This window comes from Aristolochia californica, unplaced genomic scaffold (assembly GCF_029961685.1).
Source record: "Aristolochia californica isolate CCGP_79_NKW_82.1479 unplaced genomic scaffold, dmAriCali1.0.hap1 SCAF_10, whole genome shotgun sequence".
NCBI lineage: Eukaryota > Viridiplantae > Streptophyta > Magnoliopsida > Piperales > Aristolochiaceae > Aristolochia > Aristolochia californica.
Genome location: NW_027181771.1, coordinates 19,637,920 through 19,651,056, shown reverse-complemented (window position 1 = coordinate 19,651,056; position 13,137 = coordinate 19,637,920).

Below are 13,137 nucleotides of genomic sequence, written 5' to 3'. Positions count from 1 at the left end.
TTAGGGGTTGTACTAGGGGAATTTCCCAAACATGGATAAAAGAACCTTGGTGTTCATTTGTAGTGAGAGAATAAATTTTATTTACTGATGTATCGAATTTAATTTGGCAATAAGAGAGAAGGTCTCCTCATAATCTATCCCATAGCACTAAGTATAACCTTTAGCAATGAGTCGAGCTTTAAGATGAGCAACCATTCCATCCCGGTTATGTTTCACCGAAAACACCCATCTACAACCAACCGGTCTTTTACCTTTTGGGAGTGATGCTAAGGACTAGATTTAATTTTCATATAACGCATGCATTTCTTCATCCATAGCCACCTTCCATCCTGGATGCTTCAAAGCCTCCTGATATGACTGTGGAATGGAAGTAGAAGAAAGAGAAGCAAGGAACTGAAAGCACTCGGAAGACAAGCGTTGGTGAGACATAAAATTTGAGATAGGATGGGAAGTAGTACAAGAACGGCGTTCCTTTCTTAAAGCAATAGGTCTAGTATCAAATTCAGGCCCAAACATAGGAGGAGAAGGACTTACCTCTGGTGGATCCGACAACTCCATAGGTGAAGGTATGGCCGGTGCGTCAGGGAGTGGATTAAGATCAACTTTGAAAGGCACGAGCGGACATAGAGTGGTAGAAGGAAATGTCCATTCTGGAGGAGCATCATGGGAGGAATAGAAGGAGGTGTCCTCAAGGAAAGTCACACCCCGAGAACCAAGCATCCTCCATAGGGTAGGATTGTAATAGACATAACCTTTCTGGGTGAGAGAGTACCCCAAAAAAATACACCTCATAGACCGAGGATCAAGTTTATTTGTTTGTGGGGAAGTAACATGAACAAAACATGTACATCCAAACACTTGAAGAGGAAGATAAAATGGATCTTCACCATGAAATAAAATAGAGTAAGGATTTTTATTATGAAGAACTGATGAAGGTAACCTATTACTAAGAAAGCATGCCATATGTATAGCATGAGGCCAATAAAAATAGGGTACCTTCATGGAGTAGAGGAGGCCCCGAGCAACTTCAAGAAGGTGACAATTCTTCCTTTCAACAACACCATCTAGTTGAGGGGTATAGGCACATGATGTTTGATGGATAAACCCATTACCCTCACAAAATGATTTGAATTCATTAGATATATATTCCTTAGTATTATCAGACCTAACAATTTGAATTTTCTTCCCAAATTGTGTCAATACAATAGCATGAAATTTTTTAAATAGAGGAAGAATTTCTGAACATTCTTTAAATAAATATAACCAAGTCACTCGGGTAAAATAATAAAAAATTGACAAAATATTTAACTTGGGAAATATTTGAGACACATAAAGGTCCCCATACATGAGAATGTATTAACTGAAAAGGAGCAACACTTGTTGTTGAAAGACGAGGAGAATATGTACTCCTAATGTGTTTATTTAATTGACAAACCTCACAACTGAAAGTAGAAAGGACTTTTAAAGATGGAAGCAAAGAACAAAGTGAAGAGATAGATGGATGACCAAGCCGGTTGTGCCAAAGTTGGGCCTCGGATGTAGTGGATGATAGGGCAGCTAATGGTGGAAGAGTTAAGTAGTACAAGCCCCCCTTTTCATGGCTGCCACCAATCACCCACTTCGTAGTGAGATCCTAAAATATACAAGAAGATGGATAGAAGGTGACAGAGCAATTCAACTGTTTTGTTAATTGACTAACAGAAAGAAAATTTAAAGGAAATTGAGGGACAAAAAAAATATCTTGTAGAGGAACAAACGAGGTAAGAGAGGAGGAACCTTTGTCAAAGACCTTGGTTTGGGTACCATTAGCAATAGTAATGAATTTATGAGGAAGACATGGAGATAATGATTGCAACAAGTGTTTGTTACCTGATAGATGTTCAGAGGCCCTAGAGTCGATGATCCAAGAAGAAGAGGATGAAGAGGAAGAAAGTATATCTGAGGCAATAGTGGTAGACCCAGTAGATAATGGAGGAATGGAGGATTCCATTAAGGACTTCATATTTTGAAATAAAACATAGTCTTTAGCGGTGAGAGTCACATTTCCGGAATGGGAGTCAGCCTTTTCTTCATGTTTCTCAACATTAACAGAGACTGGGGTCGTGGCCCATTCAGGCTTCCCATGAAGTTTCCAACATGTTTCCATAAGGTGGTTCTAACCACAACAATAAGTGCAAAGTGGAGGGTCAGTACGGGAATTATTCGGACCCATTCAACCACCTATATTTTCTGCCCCCTTCATAGTTCTACTCCCTCTAATATTTCCGCCTCGTCCTTGGTATGAGGATGATGTACCCCGATTTCTGAAGAACATAGCCGATGGAGCATCAATAGGAGAAGGAGGGGATGGATTAAGTTTTCGGAGTAACATAGAACTGATTTCATCGAAGGATGGAAGATTGGAGGAACTGAGAAGCTGGGTTTTCACAATCTCAAGGAAAGGCTTAATATTGACAAGCAAATAGCTGCTGCCCAAGGCCCGTTGTTGTCGTTCTTGAACAGCAATGTCAGTGGAGTATGGCTGAGCTATTTTCCATTCTTGGAGAACGCCCCGAAACCAGACCAAAAATTCATGAATGTTATCTTTGTTTTTAGTATGTAGCATACTTTGTAAAACATCATATACTCTTTGTAATGAGGCAGTACTCAAGTAAAGCTTAGCACAAGTGTCCCAAATGTCCTTGGCCATTTCCAAGTGGACCACATTGTTAGCTACATGCTCTTCCATGCTATTGATGAGCCAACTGATAACCATGTTATTATTTTAATCCCACTTGTGTTAGGCTTCATCTTCTTCATCAATCGGAGGAGGGATTTTGATAACATGACTTAAAAGGTCATGAGTAATAAAAATCCTCCGTACCGATAGTGACCAGCTAAGGTAATTGGTAATGCGGAGTATGTCACTCTTATTACTGGTGTGTCCACTTTCCATGATGAGGCAAGACAAATATGGAGGTCAAGGGCAAGGGCCTTCTTCAAATAACAATTACTCAATCTAATTTGAAGAACCCATGGACCAAATCAGTCACCAACAATAGAGGGAAGTGGAGAACAGAATTTCTTCACGAGAGTAAGCACTAAATTATCAACAAATTTGTGCTTTTGGCAAGTGAGAATAAGATCCAGCCATCACTCAATTCCTCTTATATTCTTAAAGGAAAAAACAAAGAGGAGAAGGTAGATGCAACCGCTTAGGCCTTAATCCAAACTCCAACACAAACCAAGAGCAAAAAAAAAAATTTTAAAGAAAACTTAGAGGCAAATCAAAAAACTCGGAAAGAAATTTATCTTTAGCTCAAGGGAATACTTCAACATAAAAAAAAATGAAATTGTTGCAGTACAAGAGCAACAAAAATAATAGGGATAAGTGAGTGCTAGAATTTCAGCAAACATATAATGGGCATCCAACAACATAACATAATCCCACGAGCAACATCAAGTGGGAGAATTTATAGGAACATGTGCTGGAATTCCACCTCAAATGAAATTGATCAAAGTTTCATAAAGTTAACTGAATCTCAAACATCAATCTTCATAAGACACAAGTAGCAATTGATCTTGATCAAGCTTGTAATTGATCTACAAGAAGATCAAGATTATAACATCATTTTAGTCATAAAAATAAATCTTCACAATATATGAAGATTATCTTGACTTAGTGTGATTCAAAGTTCAAAAACAAGAAAAAAACGTAAAGAAGGAGTATGTAAATAAGAAGAAAAAATTTAAAGAAGAAGAGAATTAACTTATCTCTTCATGACTGAACTCCTTTTACCAACTTCTTGGACAGATTTCATAACTACTTCATCAAGTGGGATCCCAAAATCCTTGCTCTGATACCATGTAGAATTTAGGGTCCCATGAGAAGAACTTTAGATCAATGAGGAAGAAGAAGAAGAAGAGAGAAACGAGAGGAGAAGAAGAAGAACGTAGAAGGAGAGATTTTGGATTAAGGAAAGAAGGGTTGGTGTCAAATATGAAAGAAAAGGGCTAGATGAATTTGTGGAAGGAGAGGAGAGGGCTTCAATGCTCTACCTCTTAGCCAATGCCTTTTTTTAAAGTTTTACAATTCCCGTAGGGCTACAACTTGATAAAACAAATGACACAAATGAAATACATATTTAGACCTCTATGCTATCTTTATGGAAAGTATTATATTTTACCCATATGCCACTGCTTTGACGAGTGGGCTTCTCGTCATGAGCTTGTGGGCTTGAGTCCATCTTCCAACAAAAAACAAATTGAACATATAAAATGGAAATGCAAAAATGCAGGGAGGGATAATTCCAAAAAGTATATGTAATTTTTAGGGATTGTAAACTCTTTTTATTTTTTATATATTAGGTTTTGTAATCATCGAAAAAGGGGGTGGGCGAGGGATTTTTAATTGAGTGTTGACTTCCAAACTATAAGTCATTTCTTACAAAAATTATAGCCATTACGCATCATTAATCGATCAATAACTTTACAATGATCAATGATTGTTAGGTCAGCATTTTGTAAATGCGTTAAAAGTAGCTTGTTTGGCTCGGGTAAATATCCCACCATACATTAACTTGAGAATTTAATTTGTTCTACTCGAAAAAATTTTATCAATAGATCATTTGCATCTTCAACATGTTTCATGCATGCATATCCATATTCAAAACATGTTATGATAAATTAGAAATCTCTTTCGTATAAAATTTCAAGCTATTAAGGGTTGTACTAGTGGAATTTCCAAAACAAGGATAAAAAAAACTTTAGTGTTCATTTGTAATTCATGAATAATTTTTTTTACTTACATTAGTTTTTGTTTTCAATTTTCTGCATACATAAACTCTAAATTTTTTATTTTCTTGTGATCTATTTGCCTTATTTTTTTTATTTACGAGACAAAAGAGAGTGAAAAGTCAAGTTTGGATTTGAAAAAAAAATTCAACTTCTAAAATGAAAATGCACAAATTCAAAGTGCGATAATTCCAAAAAAGTGTATGTAATTTTTAAGGATTGTAAACTCTTTTTAGTTTTTATATATTAGATTTGCAAACATCAGAAAAGGGGGTGGATGAGGGATTTTTAACTGAGTGTTGACTCCCAAACCATAAGTCATTTATTACAATAATTATAGCCATTGCACATAATTAATTGATAAATAACATCACAATGATCTATGATTGTTATGTCAGTTTTTTGTAAATTATCAAGAAGAGGCATGTTTGGCTCGAGTAAATATCCCACCACATGTTAACTTGAGAATTTAATTTGTTCTTCTCCTTGAAATTTTTTTATCATTAGGTCATTTGCATCTTCAACATGTTTCATGCATCCATCTCCATATTTAAAACATGTTAGGATCAAATAGAAATCTCTTTCTTATAAAATTCAAAGCTATTAGAGGTTGTACTAGTGGAATTTCCCAAACATGGATAAAAAAACTTTGGTGTTCATTTGTAGTGCGTGAATAAATTTTTTTTACTTACATTTATTATTTTTTCAATTTTTTGCATACATAAACTCTAAAATTTTCATTTTGTTGTCATCTATTTGCCTTATCTTTTTGTTTACGAGAAAAAAGGGAGAGTGAAAACTCAAGTTTGGATTAGAAAAAATAATTGAACATCTAAAATGGAAATGCAAAAATGCAGAGAGAGATAATTCCTAAAAGTATCTGTAATTTTTAGCGATTGTAAACTCTTTTTAGTTTTTATATATTAGGTTTCACAATCATCGGAATGGAGAAGGGGGGGGGGGGGGGGGGTGCAAGGAATTTTTAACTGAGTGTTGTATCCCAATCCATATATAATATCTTTAAAAAGTTATAAACATTATGTATCATTAATCAATCAATAACTTTACAATGATCTATGATTGTTAGGTTAGCTTTTTGTTAGTGGGCAAAAAGAGGCCAATTTGGCTCAGGTAAATATTCCACCGTATGTTAACTTGAGAATATAATTTGTTGTAATCGAAATTTTTGGATCATTAGGTCATTTGCATCTTCAACATGTTTCATGCATGCATATGCATATTTAAAACATGTTAGGATAATTAGAAATCTCTTTCTTATAAAATTCCAGTCTATTAGGGCTTGAACTAGTGGCATTTCCCAAACAAGATAAAAAAAACTTTGGTGTTCATTTGTGGTGTGTGAATAAATTTTCTTTACTTAAATTTATTATTATTTTTAATTTTTTGCTTATATAAACTCTAAAATTTTAATTTAATTGTGATCTATTTGCCTTATCTTTTTTGTTTACGAGAAAAAAGTGAAAGTGAAAACTCAAGTTAGGATTTGAAAAAAATGAACTTTTAAAATGGAAATGCACAATTTCAGAGAGAGATAATTCCAAAAAGTATATGTTATTTTCAGGGATTTTAAATTCTTTTTATTTTTTATATATTTAGTTTTTCAATAATTGGAAAAGGGAGGGATGCGTATAACTTTAAACTAAGTGTTGACTCCCAAACCAGAAGTCATCTCTTACAAAAATTACGGCCCTTACGCATCATTAATCGATGAATAACTTTACAATGATCTATGATTGTTAGGTCATCTTTTTGTAAATGGGCAAAAAGTGGTTTGTTTGGCTCGGGTAAATATCCCACCGCACGTTAAATTGATAATTTAATTTGTTGTACTCCTTGAAATTTTTGGATCATTAGCTTATTTGCATCTTCAACATGTTTCATGCATGCATATCCATATCTAAAACATGTTAGGATCAATTAGAAATCTCTTTCTTATAAAATTCCAAGCTATTATGGGTTGTACTAGTAGAATATCCCAAACATGGATAAAAAAACTTTAGTGTTCATTTGTATTGTGTCAATAAATTTACTTTACTCACATTTATTATTGTTTTCAAATTTTTTCATACATAAACTCTAAAATTTTCATTTTGTTGTGATCTATTTGCCTTATATTTTTGTTTACGAGAAAAAATGGAGAGTGCAAACTCATGTTTGGATTTGAAAAAAAAATAGAACATCTAAAAAGGAAATGCCCAACTGTAGAGAAAGAGAATGCAAAAAAGTAGTTATAATTTTTAGGGATCGAGAACTTCTTTTTTTATATATATTAGGTTTTGATGTCATAGGAAAAGAGGGGGCGAGGGAATTTTAACTGAGTGTTGATTCCCAAACCATAAGTCATTTCTTACAAAAATTATACCTGTTATGCATCATTAATCTATAAATAAATTTACAATGATCTATGATTGTTAGGTCAGCTTTTTCTAAATGGGCAAAGAGTGGCTTTCTTGGCTCGGGTAAATATCCCACCACATGTTAACTTTAGAATTTAGTTTCTTCTACTTCGTAAAATTTTTGCATCATTTGGTAGTTTCCATCTTCAACATGTCTCATGCATGCATATCCATATTTAAAACATGTTAGGATCAAGTAGAAATCTCTTCCATATAAAATTTGAAGCTATTAGGGGTTGTACTAGTAGAATTTCCCAAACATGGATAAAAAAAATTTGGTGTTTATTTGTAGTGCGTGAATAAATTTACTTTACTTATATTTATTATTATTTTAAATGTTTTGCATACATAAACTATACAATTTTCATTTTTTTATCTATTTGCCTTATCTTTTTGTTTATGAGAAAAAAAAAGGAGAGTGAAAACTCAAGTTTGTATTTGAAAAAAAAATTTGAACATCTAAAAATGAAATGCACAAATACAGAGAGAGATAGACATCTAAAAAGAATCTGTAATTTTTAGGGATTGTAAACTTTTTTTAGTTTTTATATATTTGGTTTTGCAATCATCCAAAAAGGGGTAGGGGGGGGGGGGGGGGGGGGGGGGGGGGGGGGGGGGGGGAGGGGAGGTATGGTTTGTTGGTGAGGGATTTTTAACTGAGTGTTCACTCCCAAACTATAAGTCATTTCTTACAATGATCGATCAATAACTTTACAATGATCTATGATTTTTATATCAGATTTTTGTAAATTGGAAAAAGTGGCTTGTTTGGCTCGGAAAAATATCCCACTGTACATTAACTTGAGAGTTCAATTTGTTCTACTCCTTGGTATTTTTGTATCATTAGGTCATTTTCATCTTCAACATGTTTCATGCATGCATATCCATATTTAAAACATGTTAGGATCAATTAGAAATCTTTCTTATAAATTTCCAAGCTATTAGGGGTTGTACTAGTGGAATGTTTTAAACACGGATAAAAAAACTTTGGTGTTTATTTTTAGTGCGTGAATAAATTTCTTTACTCTCATTTATTATTGTTTTCAATTTTTGCAAATATAAACTCTAAAATTTTTAATTTTGTTGTGATCTATTATTTGCCTTATCTTTTTGCTTATGAGAAAATGGGACAGTGAAAAATCATGTTTCAATTTGAATAAAAAAATAGAACGTCTAAAATGGAAATGTACAAATGCAGAGAGAGAGATAGAAATTTTAAAAGAAAAGATAGAAATTTAAAAAGAATCTACAATTTTTAGGCATTGTAAACTCTTTTTAGTTTTTATATATTTTGTTTTGCAATCATCGAAAGGGGGACCGGGGGGGCATTTTTTGACGGAGTGTTGACTCCCAAACCATAAGTCAATTCTTTCAAAAAATATAGCCCAAATTTTTTGGATCATTAGGTCATTTGCATCTTCAACAAGTTTAATGCATGCATATTATATTTAAAACATGTTTGGATCAATTAGAAATCTCTTTCTTACAAAACTCCAAGCTTTTTGTAAATGGAAAAAAGTGGGTAGTTTGGCTCGGGTAAATATCCCACAACACATTAACGTGAGAATTTAATTGGTTCTACACCTTCAAATTTTTTTATCATTAGGTCACTTGCATCTTCAACATGTTTCATGCATGCATATCTAAAATATCTTAGGATCAATTAGAAATCTCTTTCTTACAAAATTCAAAGCTATTAGGGGTTGTACAAGTGAAATTTCCCAAACATGGATAAAAATATTTTGGAGTTCATTTGAAGTGCATGCATAAATTTCTTTACATACATTTATTATTGTTTTCAATTTTTTACAAATATAAAATGTAAAATTTTCATTTTGTTGTGATCTATTTGCCTTATCTTTTTGTTGACGAGAAAAAAGGGAGAGTGAAAACTCAAGTTTGGATTTGAAAAGATATTGAACATCTAAAATGGAAATGAACAAATGCAGAGAGAGATAATTCCAAATAGTATCTATAATTGTAAGGGATTGTAAACACTTTTTATTTTTTTATATACGGTTTTCCAATCATCGAAAAAGGGAGGGGGCGAGGGATTTTTAACTGAGTGTTGACTCCCAAACCATAAGAAATTTACGCATCATTAATCGATCAATCACTTTACAATGATCTATGATTGTTAGGTCAAGTTTTTGTAAATAGGCAAATAGTACCTTGTTTGGCTCATGTAAATATCCCACCGAACATTAACTTGAGAATTTAATTAGTTCTTCTCCTTGAAATTTTTGTATCATTAGGTCATTTCCATCTTCAACATGTTTCATGCATGCATATCCATATTTAAAACATGTTAGGATCAATTAGAAATTTCTTTCTTATAAATTTCCAAGCCATTTGGGGTAGTACTAGTGGGATTTCCCAAACATGGATAAGAAAACTTTGGTGTTCATTTGTAATGCATAAATAAATTTCCTTTACATACATTTACTGTTGTTTTCAATTTTTTTCATACGTAAACTCTAAAATTTTCATTTTTTTGTGATCTATTTGCCTTAACTTTTTGTTTACAAGGAAAAAGGGAGAGTTAAAACTCAAGTTTGGATTGGAAAAGCAAATTGAACATCTAAATGGAAATGGAAAAATATAGAGAGCAATAAATCCAAATAGTATCTGTAATATTTAGGGATTGTAAACTCTTTTTAGTTTTTATATATTAGGTTTGGCAATCATCGAAAAAGGGTGTGGGCGAGGGATTTTTTGTTGACTCCCAAACCGTGCGTGATTTCATACAAAAATTATAGCCGTTACACATCATTAATTGATCAATAACTTTACAATGATCTATGATTGTTAGGTCAGCTTTTAGTAAATGGGGGAAAAGTGGCTTGTTTGGCTCGGGTTAATATCCCACTGCACGTTAACTTGAGAATTTAATTTGTTCTACTCCTATAATTTTGTATATAATTTGGTGATTTGCATCTGCAACATGTTTCATGCATGCATTTCCATATTTAAAACATGTTAGGATTAATTAGAAATCTATTTCTTATAAAATTCCAAGCTATTAGGTGTTGTACTAGTGGAATTTCCCAAGCATGAATAAAAAAACGTTGGTATTAATTTGTAGTGGATGAATAAATTTTCTTTACTCAAATTTATTATTTTTTTCAATTTTTTCATACTTAAACTCTAAAATTTTCTTTTTGTTGTGTTCTAATTGCCTTTTTTTTTGTTTATGAGAAAAAAAGGAGAGTGAAAACGCAAGTTTGGATTTGAAAAAATTGAACATCTAAAATGGAAATGAGCAAATGCAGAGAGAGATAATTCCAAAAAATATCTATAATTTTTAGGGATTGTAATGTCTTTTTAGTTTTTATATATTATGCTATGCAATCACCGAAGAAGGAGGGGCGACGGATTTTTAACTGAGTGTTGACTCCCAAACCATAAATCATTTCTTACCAAAATTATAGCCAGTCTGCATCATTAATCGATCAATAACTTTAGAAATGATTTATGATTGTTATTTCAGCTTTTTGTAAATGGGCAAAAAGTGGCTAGTTTGGCTTGGGTAAATATCCTACCACACGTTAACTTGAGAATTTAATTTGTTCTATTCCTTGAAATTTTTGGATCATTAGGTCACTTCCATCTTCAACTTGTTCCATGCATGCATATTCATCTTTAAAACATGTTAGGATCAATTAGAAATCTCTTTCTTACAAAATTGCAAGCTATTAGGGGTTGCACAAGTGGAATTTCCCAAAGACAAAAAAAATTTGAAGCTCATTTGTAGTGCGTGAATAAATTTTCATTACATACATTTATTATTGGTTTCAATTTTTTGCAAATATAAACTGTAAATGTTTCATTTTGTTGTGATCTATTTGCCTTATCTTTTTGTTGACGAGAAAAAAAGGAGAGTGAAAGCTCATGTTTGGATTTGAAAAAATATTGAACATCTAAATGGAAATGAACAAATGCAGAGAGAGATAATTCCAAAATTTATCTATAATTTTTAGGTATTGTAAACTCCTTTTAGTTTTTATATTTTCGGTTTTTCAATCATCGGGAAAGGGGAGCGAGGGATTTTTAACTCAGTGTTGACTCCCAAACCATAAGTCATCTCTTAAAAAAATTACAGCCGTTACACATCATCAATCGATAAATAACTTTCAAATGATCTATGATTGTTAGGTCAACTTTTTGTAAATGGGGAAAAAGTGGCTTGCTTGGCTCGGGTAAATATCCCACCGAACGTTTACTTGAGAATTTAATTTGTACTACACCTTGAAATTTTTGGATCATTAGGTCGCTTGCATCTTCAACATATTTCTTGCACGCATATTCAAATTTAAAACTTGTTAGGATCAATTAAAAATATCTTTCTTATAAAATTCCAGGCTATTAGGGGTTGTACTAGTGGATAAAAAACTTCGGCGTTAATTTTAGTGTGTGGATAAATATTCTTTACTTACATTTATTATTGTTTTCAATTTTTTTCATACATAAAATTTAAATTTTTTATTTTTTTGCGATCTATTTGCCTTATCTTATTGTATACGAGAAAAAAGGAGAGAGAAAACACAAATTTGGATTTTAAAAAAATTTGAAAATCTAAAATGGAAATGCACAAATGCAGAGAGAGATAATTCCAAAAAGTATCTATAATTTTTAGGGAATGTAAACAGTTTTTAATTTTTATATATTAGGTTTTGCAATCAATGGAAGAGAGGGGGGGGGGGGGAGAGGGGGAAGTGATTTTGATCTGAGTGTTGACTCCCAAACCATAAGTCATTTCTTACAAAAATTATAGCCATTATATCAATAACTTTACAATGATCTATGATTGTTAGGTCAGCTTTTTGTAAATCGGCAAAAAGTGGCTTGTTTGGCTAGGGTAAATACCCCACAACACTCTAACTTGATAATTTAATTTGTTTTACTCCTTTAAATTTTTGGATCATAAGGTCATTTTCATATTCAACATGTTTCATGCATGCAAATCCATATTTAAAACATGTTAGGATCAATTAGAAATCTCTTTCTTGTAAAATTTCAAACTATTAAGGGTTGTACTAGTTGAATTTCCCAAACAAGGATAAAAAAACTTTGGTGTTCATTATTTGTGCGTGTAAAAAATTTCTTTCTAACGTTTATTATTGTTTTCAATTTTTTTCATACATAAACTCTTAAATTTTCATTTTGTTGTGATCTATTTACCTGATTTTTTTGTTTACGATAAAAAATGGAGAGTGAAAACTCACATTTGGATTTGAAAAAAATATAGAACATCTAAAATGGAAACGGCCAAATGCAGAGAGAGAGAATTCCAAATAGTAGCTGTAATTTTTAGGGATTGTAAACACTTTTTATTTTTGATACATTAGATTTTGCAATTATTAGAGCAAGGGGGCGAGGGATTTTTAACTGAGGGTTCACTCTCAAACCATAAGTCATTTCCTACCAAAATTATAGCCATTATGCATCATTAATCGATCAATAACTTGACAATGGTCTATGATTTTCGTTTCAATGACTAGAACAATTAGGTAAGAATTTTTTAAATTGGCAAAAAGTGGCTAGTTTGGATTAGGTAAATATCCCACCGCACGTTAACTTGAGAATTTAATTTGTTCTAATCGTTGAAATTTTAGGATCATTAGGTCACTTGAATCTTCAAAATGTTTCATGCATGCATATCCATATTTAAAACATGTTAGGATCAATTACAAATCTCCTTCTGATAAAATTCCAAGCTATTAGGGGTTGTCCTAGTGGAATTTCCCAAACATAGATAAAAGAAGTTTGGTGTTCATTTGTAGTTCGTGAATAAATTTTATTTGCTGAAATTTATTATTGTTTTCAGTTTTTTGCATACATAAACTCTAAAATTTTTATTTATTTTTTTATATATTTGTCTTATCATTTTGTTTACGAATAAAAAGGGAGAGTTAAAACTCAAGTTTGGATTAAAAAAAAATGAACT